This window comes from Rhinolophus sinicus, linkage group LG06 (assembly GCF_036562045.2).
Source record: "Rhinolophus sinicus isolate RSC01 linkage group LG06, ASM3656204v1, whole genome shotgun sequence".
Classification (NCBI taxonomy): domain Eukaryota; kingdom Metazoa; phylum Chordata; class Mammalia; order Chiroptera; family Rhinolophidae; genus Rhinolophus; species Rhinolophus sinicus.
This window is the reverse complement of record NC_133756.1, coordinates 155216949-155233242: the sequence shown is the minus strand read 5'-3', so window position 1 is coordinate 155233242 and position 16294 is coordinate 155216949. Positions and strand designations below refer to the sequence as shown.

General features: G+C 48.8%; 1 long non-coding RNA gene across 1 annotated transcript in view; it reads left to right on the top strand.

Annotated features, from left to right (window-relative positions):
• Positions 1-1378: 1378 nt before the first annotated feature.
• Positions 1379-16294, top strand: part of LOC141572269 (uncharacterized) — a 27243-nt gene continuing 12327 nt past the window's right edge. Inside the window, exon 1 of the long non-coding RNA XR_012497593.1 lies at positions 1379-1540. This is a non-coding gene — a long non-coding RNA (uncharacterized LOC141572269). The remainder of the gene's footprint in view (positions 1541-16294) is intronic.

Below are 16294 nucleotides of genomic sequence, written 5' to 3'. Positions count from 1 at the left end.
TCTGAGGCCAGGACACACCCTGTTGCACAACCTGCTTAGCCATGCCTGGCAGCCCTGGTTGAATGGCATAGGTATGAAAGGAGTCAGCCATTTGCAGGAGAAATGTCTTGAAAGAGGCAATGGGGAGCAAAGACCAACTCTCTGATTTTACAGGCAGGGAAACTGAGGCCCAGAGGAGGGAAATAAGCACCCAGGAGGCAGAATTGGAACACAACTATTCTGACACCCCGTCGTCGTTGTGGAAGCGACGTTTTAGCAAATGCTCCAGAATTGCAAATTCAGAAAACACGTTGCCCCTCAAAGTCGCTTCTGTGGGAGGTGCCAGACTTCTTTCTAGTAATGCTGCTATTGTTCCAACCATTTCTGGAAACTCCTTCATGGACACGATCTTCAGAGCCAGCTTCTGAGTCACAAAGACAGCCCAGCGCACTGGGGAGCCTTATTTAATGTGTGGGATGGGACCTATCCTTGTTCTTCTCTTGTGTTGGGTCTGAGAGCCCGAGATGCAGCCTGGAAATATGGCCTCTCTACACCTCAACACATATGTGTTTTGCACTCAGCATTTCCAGGCCCATGAGCTCCCCATCAAGGTCAGGGGTCAGTTATTGCTGTGAGGTATGTTCGTTCCGAACTGGTTTTGTTCTGCAAGGCTGGTGTGGGTGAGGTTCACATCCTTCTGGCATCTTACCTGCAAATAGCAGAAGCCCACCCACCTATTTATGCAGAAAATGAGTTGAATAAAGAATACCAGGCAGCTCACAGCATCGCTGGCGAATCAGGCTTCAGGGAGGAGCCATCCTCCAATTATCCGGTTCTGATAGGAACCACGCTGCTTGCACATGAGGTTCTGCTGGGACTGGACACAGCACTTCCGGCCCTGCTGACTCTGAGATCTTGATGACTTTCTGCCACTCCTCCACTTCAGATGGAAAACAGATTTCACAAGCTCCTGGGTCCTCAGGTTGTTCTCTTTCAAAGTGAATTCTCCCACGGGCATGGTTGCGGGAGCCCAGGCCACATACTGAAACTAGCAGCAAAGAGGCCAGGAAAAGTGGATTCCAGCAGTGATCTGATTGTGGGAAGATCCCTAAACATAGGGAGTTTGTGGAAAAAAAAAAAAAAAAAAAAAAAAAAGAGTGCTGCAGACGTGGCAAAGTTTTCCTACGAGACCATAGGCTTCCTTGGGCCCTTATGCCTAGGATTTGGGAAAAGCTGCCCCTTGCTGCACAGTGCTGACTGGGTCATTGTCACCACTTCCTGGTCCAACGGCCCATCTTCACAGAGTGTGATCACCAGCTCAGAGATCACAGCACAGCCAGACTTTTCGTGCTACAAATTTAGACTTCTCTTTAAAATGGGTGTAGTTAAAAGAGAAACAGAAAGTTGTTTGTCCAAGCCTCTGCCAACGGGTGGTTGTCACGCTCAAATCGTCCTGCCAGCAAACCTGTGTCCGTGGAGAATGCTGAGACTCTCTACCTGGAACTGCTATTCCTTGGTGATCCACAATTCACCTGACAAGCATTTATTGAGGGTTTACTAGGTATCAGGTACTGGGGCTTGAGCCTGGCTGAGGGGCCTGGAAGTTTCAGAGATTAGTAAGATGTGGGCTCTGTTTACAGGAATGCAGTCTAGTGTCACAGACAGATGGACCTGTGCTTAACTGGGTGTCAGTGGGGAACAGGGAGCAGGGGAAAAAGAGTTTGGGTGTCTTTCAATCTAGGAATCATGTCCTGCGCCTTGTGACCTAGATTTTCCTGCTGCAAAGTGGGGTAATAAGACTTAGCTTATGTGGTTGCTTGAAGGAGTATGTAGTATAAAGTATACGGAGCAGCCAGTGCCTGGCCCATAGTAGGTACTCAGCAAACGTAGTTCTCCCCCCCCCCCCACACCTCTTCTTTTCTTCCTTCAATATAAAGTGTTATGGGACCATAGAGAAGGTGGTGGTTAATTCTGCTTGATGGGTTCTTGCTGGGCTCCCAACGATGACATGCGTCCTTCAGGCAGAGGGCGAGGAAGACTTTCCAGGCAGTGGGAACAGCATGTTGAAAGCCGTGGAATACTGTATGTGGGGGCTGATGGACTGAAGAGCTGGTTGCGTGGGGGAGGGGACTGGCTGGAAATGAGGCTGGAGGGGGAATGAAGGGCTCTGTGAATCACACTGGGGGTCTGAACTTTCTCTTATAAGCCTGGGTGGTCAATGAAGGGATTTAAGGCAGAGGGCTGTTCCCAAAGGACCAGAGCAACTGCTCTTTGGCTGATGAAAATATCTTTTATTTAGAACTGCCCTGGATTTGGAGTTCTCTCCATATCTCTGCTTTGGGCTGGGCTGTTTCTTGCCTCCCCATTCAGCCTGAGGAGATATATGGTTGGATATCTTGGAGAGCATCTTAACACAATTACTAATTCAGATACGAAGCATAATAATACTCTTTGTTGAATATCTGTCACTCTCAATGCAATCTTAGATATTTTACATAAATAATCCCAAATCCTCTTAATAGCTCTGTAAAGGCAGATATTATCATCTACATTTTGCAGAAGAGGAAACCAAAGCTCAGAAATGTTAGTCTATTGTTCAAGGTTATATAGCCAGTATATGGCCATGGCAGGATTCAAAGTGGGGTTTTCGTAATGGCAAAATCTGTGCTGGTTCCACCATGAGCTCCTGAGTCTCGTTGGATTATTTCTAATTGACATTAAAACTTGTGACATGAAAACCCAATATATCTTTATTTCCCTCTCTGTATATTTATATAAATACCCCATCCATCCATCCATCCATCCATCCATCCATCCATCCATCCATCCATCCATCCGTCTATCTATGTAATCTCTCTACCTATCTAATGCAATGGCAGAAATTTACCTACTACCTCAAAATCTCTTGCCTTTCCTTCCTTAAATCTCTGGGAATTCGGGTGCATTCACCTTTCTATGTGGAGAAGCTGAAACGTGGCTAATTGTTGTCATCAGAGGTGTCCTAGAGTGAGGGTGTGCTGCCTGCCCCCTCAGTTATGCACAGGCCCAGTACTGGTCACGTGAGAAGGAAGTTTTGAAAGTGACTTAGAGGGTATGACAGATTCCTTAAATGTTGGCCTCTCCCTGTAGACTTGTCAATCTCCTAGCGATGCTAGAAATCCCTTTGTCTTTCAGTCTATTGTGGTGTGGTCAATGCATCTGACTCTAGAGACCTGAGTTAAAATACCAGCTGTGTCCTCACCTGCCACTGGGGTCTTGGTTGAGTTGTACAATTTATCTGAGCCTCAGTTGTCCAGTTGTCAGTCAAGTGGGGATATTAGTCATACCTACTTACAGGCTGAGTAGAATGAAATGAGATGTCTGTGAACCTCTGGGCGAGCAAATGCTTATCAGGTCTCCTCTTTAAGCTTTTCTTTCCTGGGGTGGAAATGTATTAAGCCATGTTACATGGTCATTTTGAATAATTACCCTTAGTTGCATCTTTGAAAAGACAGATTGGGATTAGATTGTAAACCTACTTGACCGTGGAAGGGAAATCTTGCGTGATGTGTGATGTGGAGGTAGAAGAAAGGGAGAGAGAACAAAGAAAGGGCTTATCACAGCCAAGTTCAGCAACTGTGTAATTTATTCAGGATCCAGGCTGGGTCTGCCCATGAGAGCAGGAGCAGATGGGCCTGGGTGGGCCCCTTTGATGCTGACTGTGTCCGTAAAAGGTTGGATGAACTCTTCATGAAGCCATAAAAATGTTCTGGGCTCCAAACACAACCTCGCCTTAAAGGGCAAAATGCTCTCGGACGGCGAGGTGACTTTATTTGGGTTTCCCTGGGGTGGGCAGCGGCTCACTGAAGGCTCCTGGCAGGAAGCAGTCCTGGTGGCTCCTGGCCAGGCCGGTGGAGACCTCTGACCTCTCTGGCCCTCAGGAACTTCTGCTTCCCCGGGAGGGGAAGGTGACAGGGAGGAGGGGAGGACACAGGGAGGAGCACTTAGGAAAAAAGGAGCTTTCCGGAAAAAATTGACTGAAAGGTGAGTGGGAGGATCCCACTGTATTGTGAGCCTGAAGGGGGCTCTTGGGCGCTTTTTGTTGTCATTATTCGTGACTCTTAGTTTTTGAGAACATCTTGAAGCCACTGAGTGATCAAGGACCATTGGGTCTTATCTCTTTATTTTGCTTTATGTACTAAAGGCCCGGAAACGGCAAGTAAGTTCCCAGGGTCACTCGGGCACTTTGCACCGCACCTCACTGCTCACTGTATTATTCTGTGATCTAATCATTCCAGAATTGGATGGATTGATGATAATAACAACCACCACAGCAGCCACAGTCACGGTAAAAGCTACTGAGTACTTCCTAAGCTAGGCATTTCCTGAGCACGAGGATTTCATGGGCTTTTTCTCCATCAGTCCTGGAGGTGTAGGGGCTAGTGTGATCAACCTCATTTTCCAGATGAGAAAACTGATGATCAGAAGGATGAAATAACTTGCCAAACATCAACCGATAGTCAGCAGGGGAGAGTTGGGATTGAACCCTGGGTGGGTGGGAACCAGGGAGAGGATATCTCCACCCTGAAATGCTACTGCTGGTTGGTGCCTGCTCTGTTTTCCTCATCCCTGTTTTCTGCAGAGGTCAAATTGCTCAGTTAATTATTTTCGTGCATGTGATGATAATTATTTTTTATTTTTATTTGACACTTCTGCTTGGGTCTTGGTGCTGAGACTGCACGTTAGGCCCTCAACATTGATTAGTTCAAAATTAATTTTCATGGGTAAAGAGAGACTGATTTAGAGAGACTAGGCGTTAATGTGCGTATATAAGATCTGTCGCCTCTTTGAGATAAAAAAACATGGCAAGAGAGATCATAGTTGATATTACTTCCTGTTTCTCCAGCGCACTGAAGAGAAGGAACCTGTGTTGAACACAATAGTGCCAGGCATTTGAGCATCTGTTATCTCACAATCGCTGCAAATGTCGTGGGGGAGGGTGCTATGTTATTATGTCCACTTTTTGGGATTAAATTTAGAGTCAAGTTAATACTCCCAGGGCAACACTGTAAATAGAAGAGTTGGGTTGGGAACCTCAAAGCGTCAGAACCAAAAGTCCACTGTGCCAAGTTACCCTCTAGGTGTTGGACAAATAATTTAAATGGAGAGAGGACCAGAGTTACATTCCGCTCCACACGCTGTGGTGAAAACTAGGAAGAGAAAAAGGAGTGCTACCTTATTTCTTTTTCTTCTGAAGAGTAGAGAACTAATGTGAGCTACAGGGAGTGAAGTCAGCCAGGGCTGTGGATGGGCCCAATATAAGGCATGAATCAAGGGGCTTGGACCCATGTGCACGATGCTTATCCACCAATGACCTCCTCATGCTCAGAAATGTTTGAAATCCCAAACAGACTGTGCTGAATGAGAACTCATCCTCAGAGTACCTCGTTGACCAAAAGATTAAGCTGAAGCAAGAGCAGTACCCACCAGAATTCTGGACTGCCTCGTGATGGCTGTTGAGAACAATATGGACTCTTGCTACCCATTCCTAAGACAGAGGCTGCGTGCTTTCACTCAACTTGTGTGAAATATTGCTGGTAGTTGGGGACCCCTCTCCAATCTGAGCACACTCCCAGCGATCTGGGTTCTAAGCAGGGGTCCATCAAGGTGAGAAATGAAGTATTTCTCTCCTGTTGTCATTTGTCACTTGCCCACTGTCCTTTGTCATTTTAAGCAGGATTGATGGCTTCTGCTCGGTCCTCATGGAGAAGCCTGCAGAGGTGCAGGGCTTCCAGTCTGCAGCGTCTGTAACTCTCCTGTCACCAGGCCATTAAAGGGGCTGAGAAGCTAGGTCCCATTCACCATATCTTAAGGTCAGAGGGCTTGAGGGATTAGATGCTGGGGCTCCTGAGGGTGTGGCAGCTCTGGGAGGTCACAAAAAGGTTTCCACCTGCTGGGAATGGACAGTTTTTCTAAGTGCAGGGTCATCTTATGGGAGGTTTGTTTTGTTAGTGGAATTAATCCAGCTGTACTGGAGACGGTGGGACTCGTGTGTGTGTGTGTGTGTGTGTGTGTGTGTGTGTGTGTGTGTGTGTGTGTATGTGTGTGTGTTCCTTTTGGGCTGCAGGCCAGGGTTGGACTTAACCCAGCAAAGCTCCTTTGAAGTGGAAATCAGAAAGCTCAGTCCCTCTGTCCTGAAATCAGAGCAAATGCATGGCTGCCTGGCAAGGAAGGCATTTATAAACTATTTTCTCGCTTTCACACTGTCTCCTCCTCCGTCCCAAATGGTGTCACAAACATTGTATTTGTGAGAGACCCCTGGCTGCTAGGTCTCTCTGGTTTCCATGGAAACCATAAAGCCCACTTGAAGGGGGGCTAGAGGGAGGAGGGGTGGAGAAGGAGGAGAGCCTGGGGTGGGAGCCTTCCTCTCCAGACAAAAGGGAGGGACAAAGGCTGGGGGAGAGGGAGCAGGGACGTCCCTAAGGACGATTTATTGTCCTTAGTCTTATGGCTTTCCAAATTGATTATAGGATAATGGAGCCTCAGGACCCGGAGGAGAAAGCTGAAAGGCACTGGGAGCTGTGTCCTGGGACCTGAGCTTGATTCAAAGGCTGGGATAAAAGGGCTGGAGGGAGAACCCTCTCCCTGAACGATTGTCTGCGAGATAAACCCTAAATCCCCTGGACCACCACACAAGGCTTTCAGTATCCAACTCCGCCAGAGCTGTCTGCTTTCCTCCATTTCCTCATCGATAGTCCCATGGCACAAGTGTTGGCCTTGCTACTATAAATCCCTCCAGGGGCCTTGTCTTAGTTATTTATTTCTGCATCTCTAGAGCTTGGTGCTGTATTTGAGCTGTATTTGTGCTGGTGAAACGTCATGCTCTCACTCCAGAACCCAGAGCCTTTGCTCCAACGGAGCTCCCTGCCTGGAAAGTTCTGATTTTTTTCCTCCCCCCATGCAAGGTCTATTCCTTCTTCCATGTTCAACTCAAGTCCCACCTTCTAGTCAAAGATTCCCCAGCCCGCATTCATTACCAGGGTCTTCAAAACATGCATATAGCTCATTGGCTTGCAAACCCATTTCTTGTTTCTCTGAACACCTATGTCCGTGCTTAATCACAGCCTATTTGTTTTTAAAATACAGGCTCTTTCCCTCCTGTTGGAAAGAGCATGGAATTTGGATCACATGATACTAATCAATAATTCAGTTCCTATCAAGAGTGCTTTGCATGCAAAGTATCATTTGAAGTGAAAACCAATGTGAGTGTGAGGCTTGGCTCTGCGTCTATTGTGAACTTGAGCAAGACATTTCAACTCTGACCTTCAGTTTCCTCATCTGGAAAACAGGAATCATGATAATAATTTCCATATTCTCCTCAGAGGGTTGTTTTGAAGATCGCAAGAGCTATTAGTAAGGATGGTGCTCTGAACCCTGGAAGATATTCTGCCCTGGAGATGTGTGTTATTGTCACTTTTGGAGTTCTCTGAGTGCAGGAGCATGTCTTACTGGTTTTGTCCCTATCCCCTTTGCCCCAATCAGTGCACAAGTGCTCAGCCACCATACTGGGGAAACACAGTAAATGTTTATTGAGGGTCACTGAGTCCAGATGGGAAACTCCGTAGCGTGTGGCCCACGGGGGCTTGCGTATTGTTGGGATATGTAGGGGATATTTTAGGGGATGTTCTTAGGGTAACAAATCTGCAAGTGTCAGAGATCACAGCCAAGGGTGCTGCAATTATTAAGAGGAAATTTAGAGAAAGGGCAAAGTGAAGATTAAGAAATCCTAAGGATCGGGGGTTAGGGAAGCTTAGACTTTAAAAATACTTGGGTACCTGCTGCCTGCCAGCCACTTGCATTTACAAATCATCATCTGGCTTTGCTTTTCCAACCACTGTGTGAAGTGGATGTTACTGTCCCCATTTTAATGGTGAAGAGTCTTGCGGACCCAGCACTTCCTCCTCCACACCACATTCCCTCCCTGACCCTGGCCTGAGGTCTTGAGGTCCCATCCCTAATGGAACTAGAGTAATATGACCCCTTGAAAGACCCACTAAGTGTTCCACAGGGAGAGAAAACCAATAGGTGTGGTGACTGTAAGAAAACATTTGGTTGGAAATCACAGCTTGTCATGTAGGAGTGAGCTCACACCAGGGAGAAGAAATGCAATAGAGCTTCCTGTGTTGTTCCCCGGGTGGTCTGGTCCCCGCACCCCCTGCCTATCTGTATGTCCACTTAACTCACAAACATCCATCACCACAGGGTACAGGGTGGGGTGACACAGAGGGGCAGGGAGTATGGAGGGGGATGGGAAAGTCAACTGTTGATCACCAACAGCTGGCCTCCCTCACCTCCCCACCCCCAGGCCTCAAGGTTCCCAGGGGCAGGGGTGAGTCTGATTAAGAACCGTCTGTCAGGACGTGCCCACCAGCTGCCAGGTGACCTCAGAGGCTGTTTAATGTCCAGCAACACAATGTCAGTCACAACCTTTGCCCTGTCTGCACCACTGGAGGATGGAGCTTATTCCAAAGAGGAAAACATCTTTAAAATAGAAGCTGACCTCCTCGGCCCACCCCCTGGCTTTTCCTGCAACTTCAAGGCTCTGGTTGGAAGCCTGGAGATGGCTATTTTCCTTCTTCAGTCGAGCCAAGAAAGGGGCCAGGTGGGAAATTTACCAAATGGAACAGACCACTGGGATCAGTTATTGTCTTAGATCCCACACAAACGTTTTGATTTCTAAGGAAAAGGCTCAGAGAGGCCCCACTCCCACTTTTGTGAAACGGGGAGGACGTTTCTTACTTTCATCCCTCAGCCCCTGCCTGTCACCCAGAGGGGCTGTGTGCACTCCCTGGTCTACGGCTGTGGGGTGCAATAGGGTAGCCACTAGCCCCATGTTGCTGTTCAAATTTAAATTTGTATTATTGAAAATTAAATAAAATGAATATTTCACTTTTTCAGTTGCACTAGCCATTGTTCAAGTTCTTAGTAGCCACGTGTGTGACTCTTCCCTGTCAGATCGGAGCATGCAGGTGTAGGACGTCTGCATCACTGCAGGAAGTGCCTTAGGACAGCGGGAGCCTCAGCGGCAGTACCTCCCTGGCTGCCTTTTGGAATCACCCAGGAGCTTCTGAACAGTCCTGATACTGGGCTGGGGCTCACCCCCAAGACTCTGAAGTCAATAGATCTGGGATGGGGTCTGGCACTGGGACTTTTCAAAAGTTCCCCAAGTGATTCTAATGTGCAGCCATCACTGGTCCACTGAGTCCCAAACCGCCTTGTTATAAGGATTGTGGGAGGGTTTTTTTTTTTTTAAATATAGATTCTTGGGAAATTTCCCTCAGGATTCTGAGTCAGTGGGTCTGGAGCAGGTCTCAAGAATCTGTGTTTTTATTAAGTATGTCAAGTAATTCTTATGGTCAAGCAGCTTTGGGAAAAATGGATGTAGACTAGAGACAGGAAGAATGTCATTCATCAGGTACCTGTTAGGCCAGGTGCTGTGCCGGGCTGTGGCCATCAGGCCCCCAGGCCACAACAGGCCAGTGAGGTCGGCTTTATCTGTACCTACCTCACAGGTAAGGAAGATGGAAAGTCATGAAAGGCGAAGTCCTTTCCCAAAGTCTCTCAGCCAGTAAGTGGTGGCAATGGGCTTTAGACCTGGTCTGTGTTCAAGAGAGTGGGCTCTGGAGTCATTTTGGGGTTTAAGTTATACCACTAAGTGTGTGACTCTGGATGACTCAATTTCCTTCCTGGTGAACTGGGAATCACAACAGTGCCTGCCTACGTCCTCGGGCTGTGGGAGTGACATATGACATAATGTCATAATGTATGGTACCGTAGGCCTCTCATTCACCTCCAATAGATAAAGAGCGTGCAACTCCAGGCAGGTCTGTTCTTTGCACTATGTCTCTAGGCCAAGAGAATCTTTTATGCTTCCCTCATTATCCTCGTTTTTCTGTGTGTCTCCCTCTCTGTTTTGTTTTACGGAAGGGAGGTGTTGGTTCTGTCCCTTCATGCTGTGGGGCTCCAGTTGCTGGGTGTGGGGGTCAGGAAGCCTGCTTGCCGTTGACCAGGTGGGTCCAAGCTGCCCTCTTATCCCAAGTCCCTGTGCTACAGGATTGCAAATACAATTTCAGCAGAATAATCAAAACAGTAATAGAAACATAACAATAATTTGTATCAAAGTAGCAGCTGTCATTTACTGGGCGCTTGGACACCAGGCTTGGGCTAAGTGCTTTCTATGTTAATGTGTTTCATCCTTTTAGCAAACCCATGAGGCAGGTGTGATTGCTCTCCTTTGTTCATACCAAGAAACAGAAATTAGAGTCTGTAAAACACTCATCTGCCATCACATAACTAACAGAACTGAGATTTGAATCCAGGATCAGGGCCCAAACCTGTTACTCTAGGTTGTCATCCAAGCAGAAAAAAGAAAGAAAAAAACATCCACATAATGAAAGTAGAGTTTTGTGTTTCACTTTATAAGGTACTTTGATGCCCACGGAATCACTGGACGCTTATGACATACCCAGTGTGGTGGGGTCGTTATACCAATTCCTGGATCAGGAAAAGGAGGCCCCTGGAAGGTGTGATATACCAGGATTGCCAACCTAGCAGTGCTCAGACGTAGAAGAAGCCGTGTCTGCTGGCTGCCACGTTCCTGCTCTTCCCAACACAACACCTCTCAAGAGAAATTACACTTGCCATTGTGACCAGGTTTTGGTCTCCCTCACCTCCCTTCTGCCTAGTCCATGAATGATGAGGAACCTTTCTCTTCCAACGGGGGAGGAGCTTGGTAAAGGCCTGAGCAAACAGAGGATGGCAGTTATCTCATTATTCCATCTTAGTTCTAGTTCTTTTCCAGGGATGAGGGAAGAGCCCTTGACCTCTAGGTTCCCTGCAGGGAAATGCTGGCTCCTGGCAAGGCCTTTTCCCCTTCGTGCACTGCAGTTCTCCACTTACAGAGCCTGACAGCTTGCTCATGGGCTAAATAGGCAGCAAAGGGGTCATGCAAGGGAGTGGGTGGGTGTTGGGGCCGGCAGATATGGGTTTGAATCCCTGTTCTGTTTCCTTCTTGCTGTGTGACCTTGGGCACATCATTTAACCTCTCTGAGCCTTACACAATGGCCTAATGCCTAGCACTGCCTGACGCACAAAGGCATCCCTGAGGGGACTATTGCCATCTAGGCTCATAATTATCAGCCAGCAAAGTAGAGAAACAGAAAGGGAGGGGGAGCTGTCACGCTCCACCTGGAGTTGTCCCTTTCTCTCAGTGTTGACTGGGGATAGAGGAAAAGGGGGGCTGGTCTTGGAGAAAGGATAGAGGCCCTTTAATGAGTTCAGGAAAGCCCATCTCCTGACAATGACAGCCCGGGACTGTGCAATAACATCCTGCCAGGAGACATAGTGACAGGATATGTGCTGGGATGGGAGCGTGTGGCAGCCCCACTGCGCGCCCGCCTGCCCTCCGGTTCCTTAGCCCTAAGGAGGCTCAGGAAGTACCAGCTGGGGATCAGAGGGAGATGAAGACTTCCCTCTCCACATGCATCCTGGACTGATATGGAGACGGGAACATCGCCTGGACGGACACCCTGTTGGGCAGATTATTAGCGATTCCTCTGTGAGCTGCTCCTGCCCTACGGCTGTGCCGCCTCAGCTGGAGCTGCCCTCTGGGTGCTTGCTCAGTGGCCTCCCACGGTTCCACTGAGTCAAAGAGCAGGACCGGTGAAGGAGAGTGGCTCTTCCCTGCCAATCAAAGCACCAATACTTTTTTTTCATGGTATCATTTATAGTTTATTGTATATAACGTTCCAAGTTACTGTAGAGAAGCTTGCACACAGCTCTCATTCCAGAGTGAAAGCACCAATACTTGTTGAAGGCCTTCTGTGTGGTGAGGACAGAGCTTGTCTGTGGAAATGCAGTGATTGATGATGGCGAGAGATACCATCTCAGCCCCTGGGAAGTTTCCAGTTGGGTGGGGTAGAGAGATGACATGCACATACAGTGAGCTGAATGGAAGTCCCAAAGTCCAGGGTGTTGGCGGTTGGCTGAGGGGTGAGAGAGAACCAGGGAAGGCTCCGCGGTGGGGGAAGATGAGCATCCAGCTGAGGATGAGCAGGAGACGGCCCAGTGAAGAGGTGAGGACAGGCCTGAGGGAGAGCTGTCGAGGGGTGTGAGAGTTCCTGATGGGGGCTGAGTTGGAACCGTGGCTGAAGAGAGTGCCAGGGCCAGGGGCTTTGAGGGGGGTCACGTCAAGGAGGATGAACTTCATCTGCAGGGTAGTGGGAAACCACAGAAAACTTTTTTATTTTAAGGAGCATGCAGCTCACAGTGGCCCATGCGGGGATCAAACCGGCAACCTTGGTGTTAGCACCACACTCTAACCAACTGAGCTAACTGGTCCCCCCCCCCCCCCCACGCAGAAACCTTTTAAGCAGGGAAGTGATTCCATCAGATTTGCAGTTTGAATCTTGACATGTCTCCTCCCACCAGTGAACAATCCTTCCCAGGGACCCACTCTGCTGTCAAGCCTGGAGGGGCCCAAGGAAGCTACTGGTCAGAGCCAGAGTCCAGCGAAGTGGAGGGGGGAGATTTGCGTGGGGCACGGGGCTCAGAGCTGTACTCCGGCTTTGTCAGCCGTTCATAGTGACTTGGGCAAGTCACTTGCCCTCTGGACCTCATTTCCCAGGTATTAAAAAAAAGGATGGAACTAGGTGAATCCACAAGGCCCTTTTAGATAACATGTTCTACTATCCAAACCTAAAATAAGTCTCCCTGCCCTCAAGAAGATTATAGTCTGGCGTGCATGCCCGAACGAGACAGCACGCTTGGTAGACGCCTGCTGATTCTTAGAAGGCATGTAATCAGTAATAGGGGGTGGAGAGAGGACCATAAGTCTCCGTGGAGAATGGATTTTACGTGTGCAGAGAAGGGAGGGGTTGCCACAATATGCTCACCGCCTGCAGGGAAAGGTTGGAGTCTCCACTAATCTCGGTCCTCAGTGGGGGTCCGCCTCTCCCGCTGGCAGGCAGGGGACACAGCAGGCCACAGCTGCTCTCCCCATGGAATAGTCCAGGGATCCTGGAAACTCTGGCCCCCCGAGTCATAAATGGGGTCCATCCCTAAGAAGACAGGGCAGCAATGAGGAAAATATTCAAGTAGGAGACCTGGGTTACATGCCTGATTCTGCCAGTGAGTGACATGTTGTGCAACCTGGGGGACATGTTACTCCTCCTGTCAGGGATTTATTTGTTTCCTCTATGCAATGACATTGTTTTTCGAAGTGATAGCTGTGTTCTGGACATTGGGTGCTGGTGATAAAAGATGAAAAAGACTAGGTTTCTTCCCTCAGGCAGCCTTCAGTCTGATGGGGAGACATACGTGGAAACACATGCTTTCTGTGTAGTGTACTGAGTACAATGCTAAAGGGATGCCTGGGGGTGTAGAGGCACAAGCATGGGCCCTCAGTCCAGCCAGGGAGGGGCAGAAAGGCTTCCTGGAGAAGGAGGCTACACGCACACTTGAATGACCAGTGCAAGTCAGTTGGTAGAAGTAGGTGTGGGGGAAAGATACTTCAGACACTTCTAAAGAAGGAATCTATCTAGTCACCTTGCTTTTGCAGCATAAACTCTGGCTCCCCACACCTTCCTCCCCCCAGTCTGACTGTGGTACTCTGGAGCCATTCCTCTGTCTGCCCAGCTGGGAGGGCAGCCAGCGCCAGAGGTCTCTGCGGTGGGATGGACTTCTAAGCACCTTCTGCTGGAATGAACGCTGAGCACAGCCCACAGTTGACTTTGTCCCAAGCTTGTTTTGGGCAGAGTTTTCCAGCAGTCAGCAGGATGCCTCCTGACGAGCCTCAAAGTCTTAGATTAGAGCAGACACAGACTTGCTGTCTGCCAAAGTCTACTGGAAGACATGTCATCCACCCCTCAGGGTCTTCCTAAGGGCGGGACACCCAGCTCCATCTGCCCATCTTGAGAATATTCATTGAGTGTAGACTAGGGGTGAGCAGGAGTGAGAGAAAACAATCTCATTAGTAGACACACACACACATACACACATACACACACACACATACACACATACACAAATGTTGTACGGGAAAGGGTACAGTCCCATAGGAAAGTCTAAGCAGAGCATCTGAGCTGGCCTGGCAAGTTTCTGGAAGGATGCCTTGAGGTGAGATATAAAGGAAGGGATGAACCTTGCTAGTTGAAGAAATGGGCGAACTAGACAGGGAGCAGATCAGCATTCTGGACAAAGGAATAGCATGATCAAAGGCCCTGGGGTTAGGGCTTTGCTCATTAAGGCAGTAAAAGGCCAGGTGGCTGGTGTGCCCAGGGAAGGGAGGGGATGTGACAGGATGCTGAAGGGTTGGCCAGAGTTAGCCCTGCGGGTCTTCTGGATGACATGGAGGCTTTTGTTCTTTACTGTAAAAGCAATGGAAGTCCACCTCAGCAGGGGCCTAATACATCAGATTTGTGTTTTGAAAGGAAACATCACCATGGACGCCTGGAGGAGAATAGATGGGGGAGGAGGTGGTGGGTGTTGCGGGACAATTAGGAGGCTACTGCTGTGGCCTGTGTGGGAGAGGGGGTGGCCTGAACTGGTAGGTGATGATGGAGGTGCTGAGGTGGTGTCAGAGAGTGCCCGCAGGTGGCAGGTGAGTGGACATGTGAAACATGTCTTCTGGTTTCTGCAGTGACAGGACTGTGAGGCCATCTAGTCGACCCCTCATGTGACTGCATAAGGACACTGAGCTCAGAGATGGAGAGGGACTTGGCCAGGCCAGCAGAGCACAGCCAGCACTGGAACAAGAGCCTGTGCTTATCCTGTCTTGTTACAGTAGAATCTCAGAGTCAGAAAAGGTCAGAACAGAAAGGAGCCTTGGAAATCAACCAGTTTCATTCCTGCATTTTATAGAGAAGGACACTGAGACCCCAAGAGGTGAAGGCTTTAGGGGCCAAAGGCCACCTATGGAGTTAATTAATTAATCAACTGACTGGTCTGGGCATATATAAACACGGCTCGGGTGACCCCTAGGTTCTGGGACATGTGTTTGTTCAGGAGGGAAATAACTTGGCAGAAGTACCTCCAAATGCTTTCCCAAGGCTCCTTGGCTGCTGGCTCCTCGTTCAGCTGGCTGCCCGGGGTTAGGGAATCCAGATGTCTGGGGTCACTGAAGCCAGCAGGATTTTCCCACGTCGCTGGTTCCCAGTGTTTGGACTCAGCAGCTCCGCAGCCATGCTGGAGAGGAGTGGGTGACAGGCAAGGAAAGCCAAGCTGTTCTCCAGTGCGTTTCCCAGCATTGAGTTGAGGGAGAGGGCTGATTTCCTTGGGTGCCTTGGACGTGCCCCCTTCCGTAGGCTAAAGCCAGACTGCCAGTTGCCACCTTGCACCTAAATATGGGACCGTGGTCTTCAGAATTGAATGTTGTGACACGGTCTGACAGATGTGACCAAATATTGTGCTGCTTCCAGATGGAAGAGATCACTGGGAGATATGTTAGTGTGGACGCCAGTTTTCACTTTTTTTTGGAGAAAAGCAAACTGAATAGATGAGATTGGGACTGCATTAGGAAATTCGAGAACATATTTTTTGACAGCTGTCTGAGTAGTTCATTGTCAGTGTGACCTGGCTTTGTCCCTGAGGAATCCTCGAGGTCCTAGAGGAACTCAGAGTATCAGTTCTCTGCACCTGCCCCCTTGAGTCCCCAGGAATGTTCAGGCACAGGGGACAATAGCACCAGTTTTTGTGGAGGCTCAGATGGCTGGGAAAACTGTGGCATGTGGAAAAGCCCAGAGCCTTTGGAATCAGATGACCCTAAGGGTAGAGTGTGTGTGTGTGTGTGTGTGTGGTGTTCAGTTGTGTCCTGACTTTATTAACTACCTGTGTGACACTGGTGCTCACCTCTCTGAACCTCAGTTGCCACTTTGCACCTAAATACAGGGACTTTGATCGTTAGAATCGAGGGTTGTGACAGGGTCTGACAGGTGTTATCAAATATTCTGCTGCTTCCAGATGTAAGAGATCACTGGGAAATGTGTTAGTGTAGGTGCCAAGTGGGGATTAGAACACCTATTTCACAGTGTCGTGAGTATGAAATGAGATAACTGATGAAAAGCACTGAACATGTTGTCTGGCATTGAAAAAGCGCTTAGTAAATTTCAATTGTTACTTCTCACTCCAGGACCCTGAAACCCACCAAGACTGAGTCAGATTGATTCAGAAGAACAGAACCTCGCTCTTGGCGCTGGCCACTCCTAACTCTCTCTTGGGGGTTCACTGCCATGGCAACGGGTTGGTGGAGTAGTGAGAAAGCAGATTGGGGCAGTGAAGC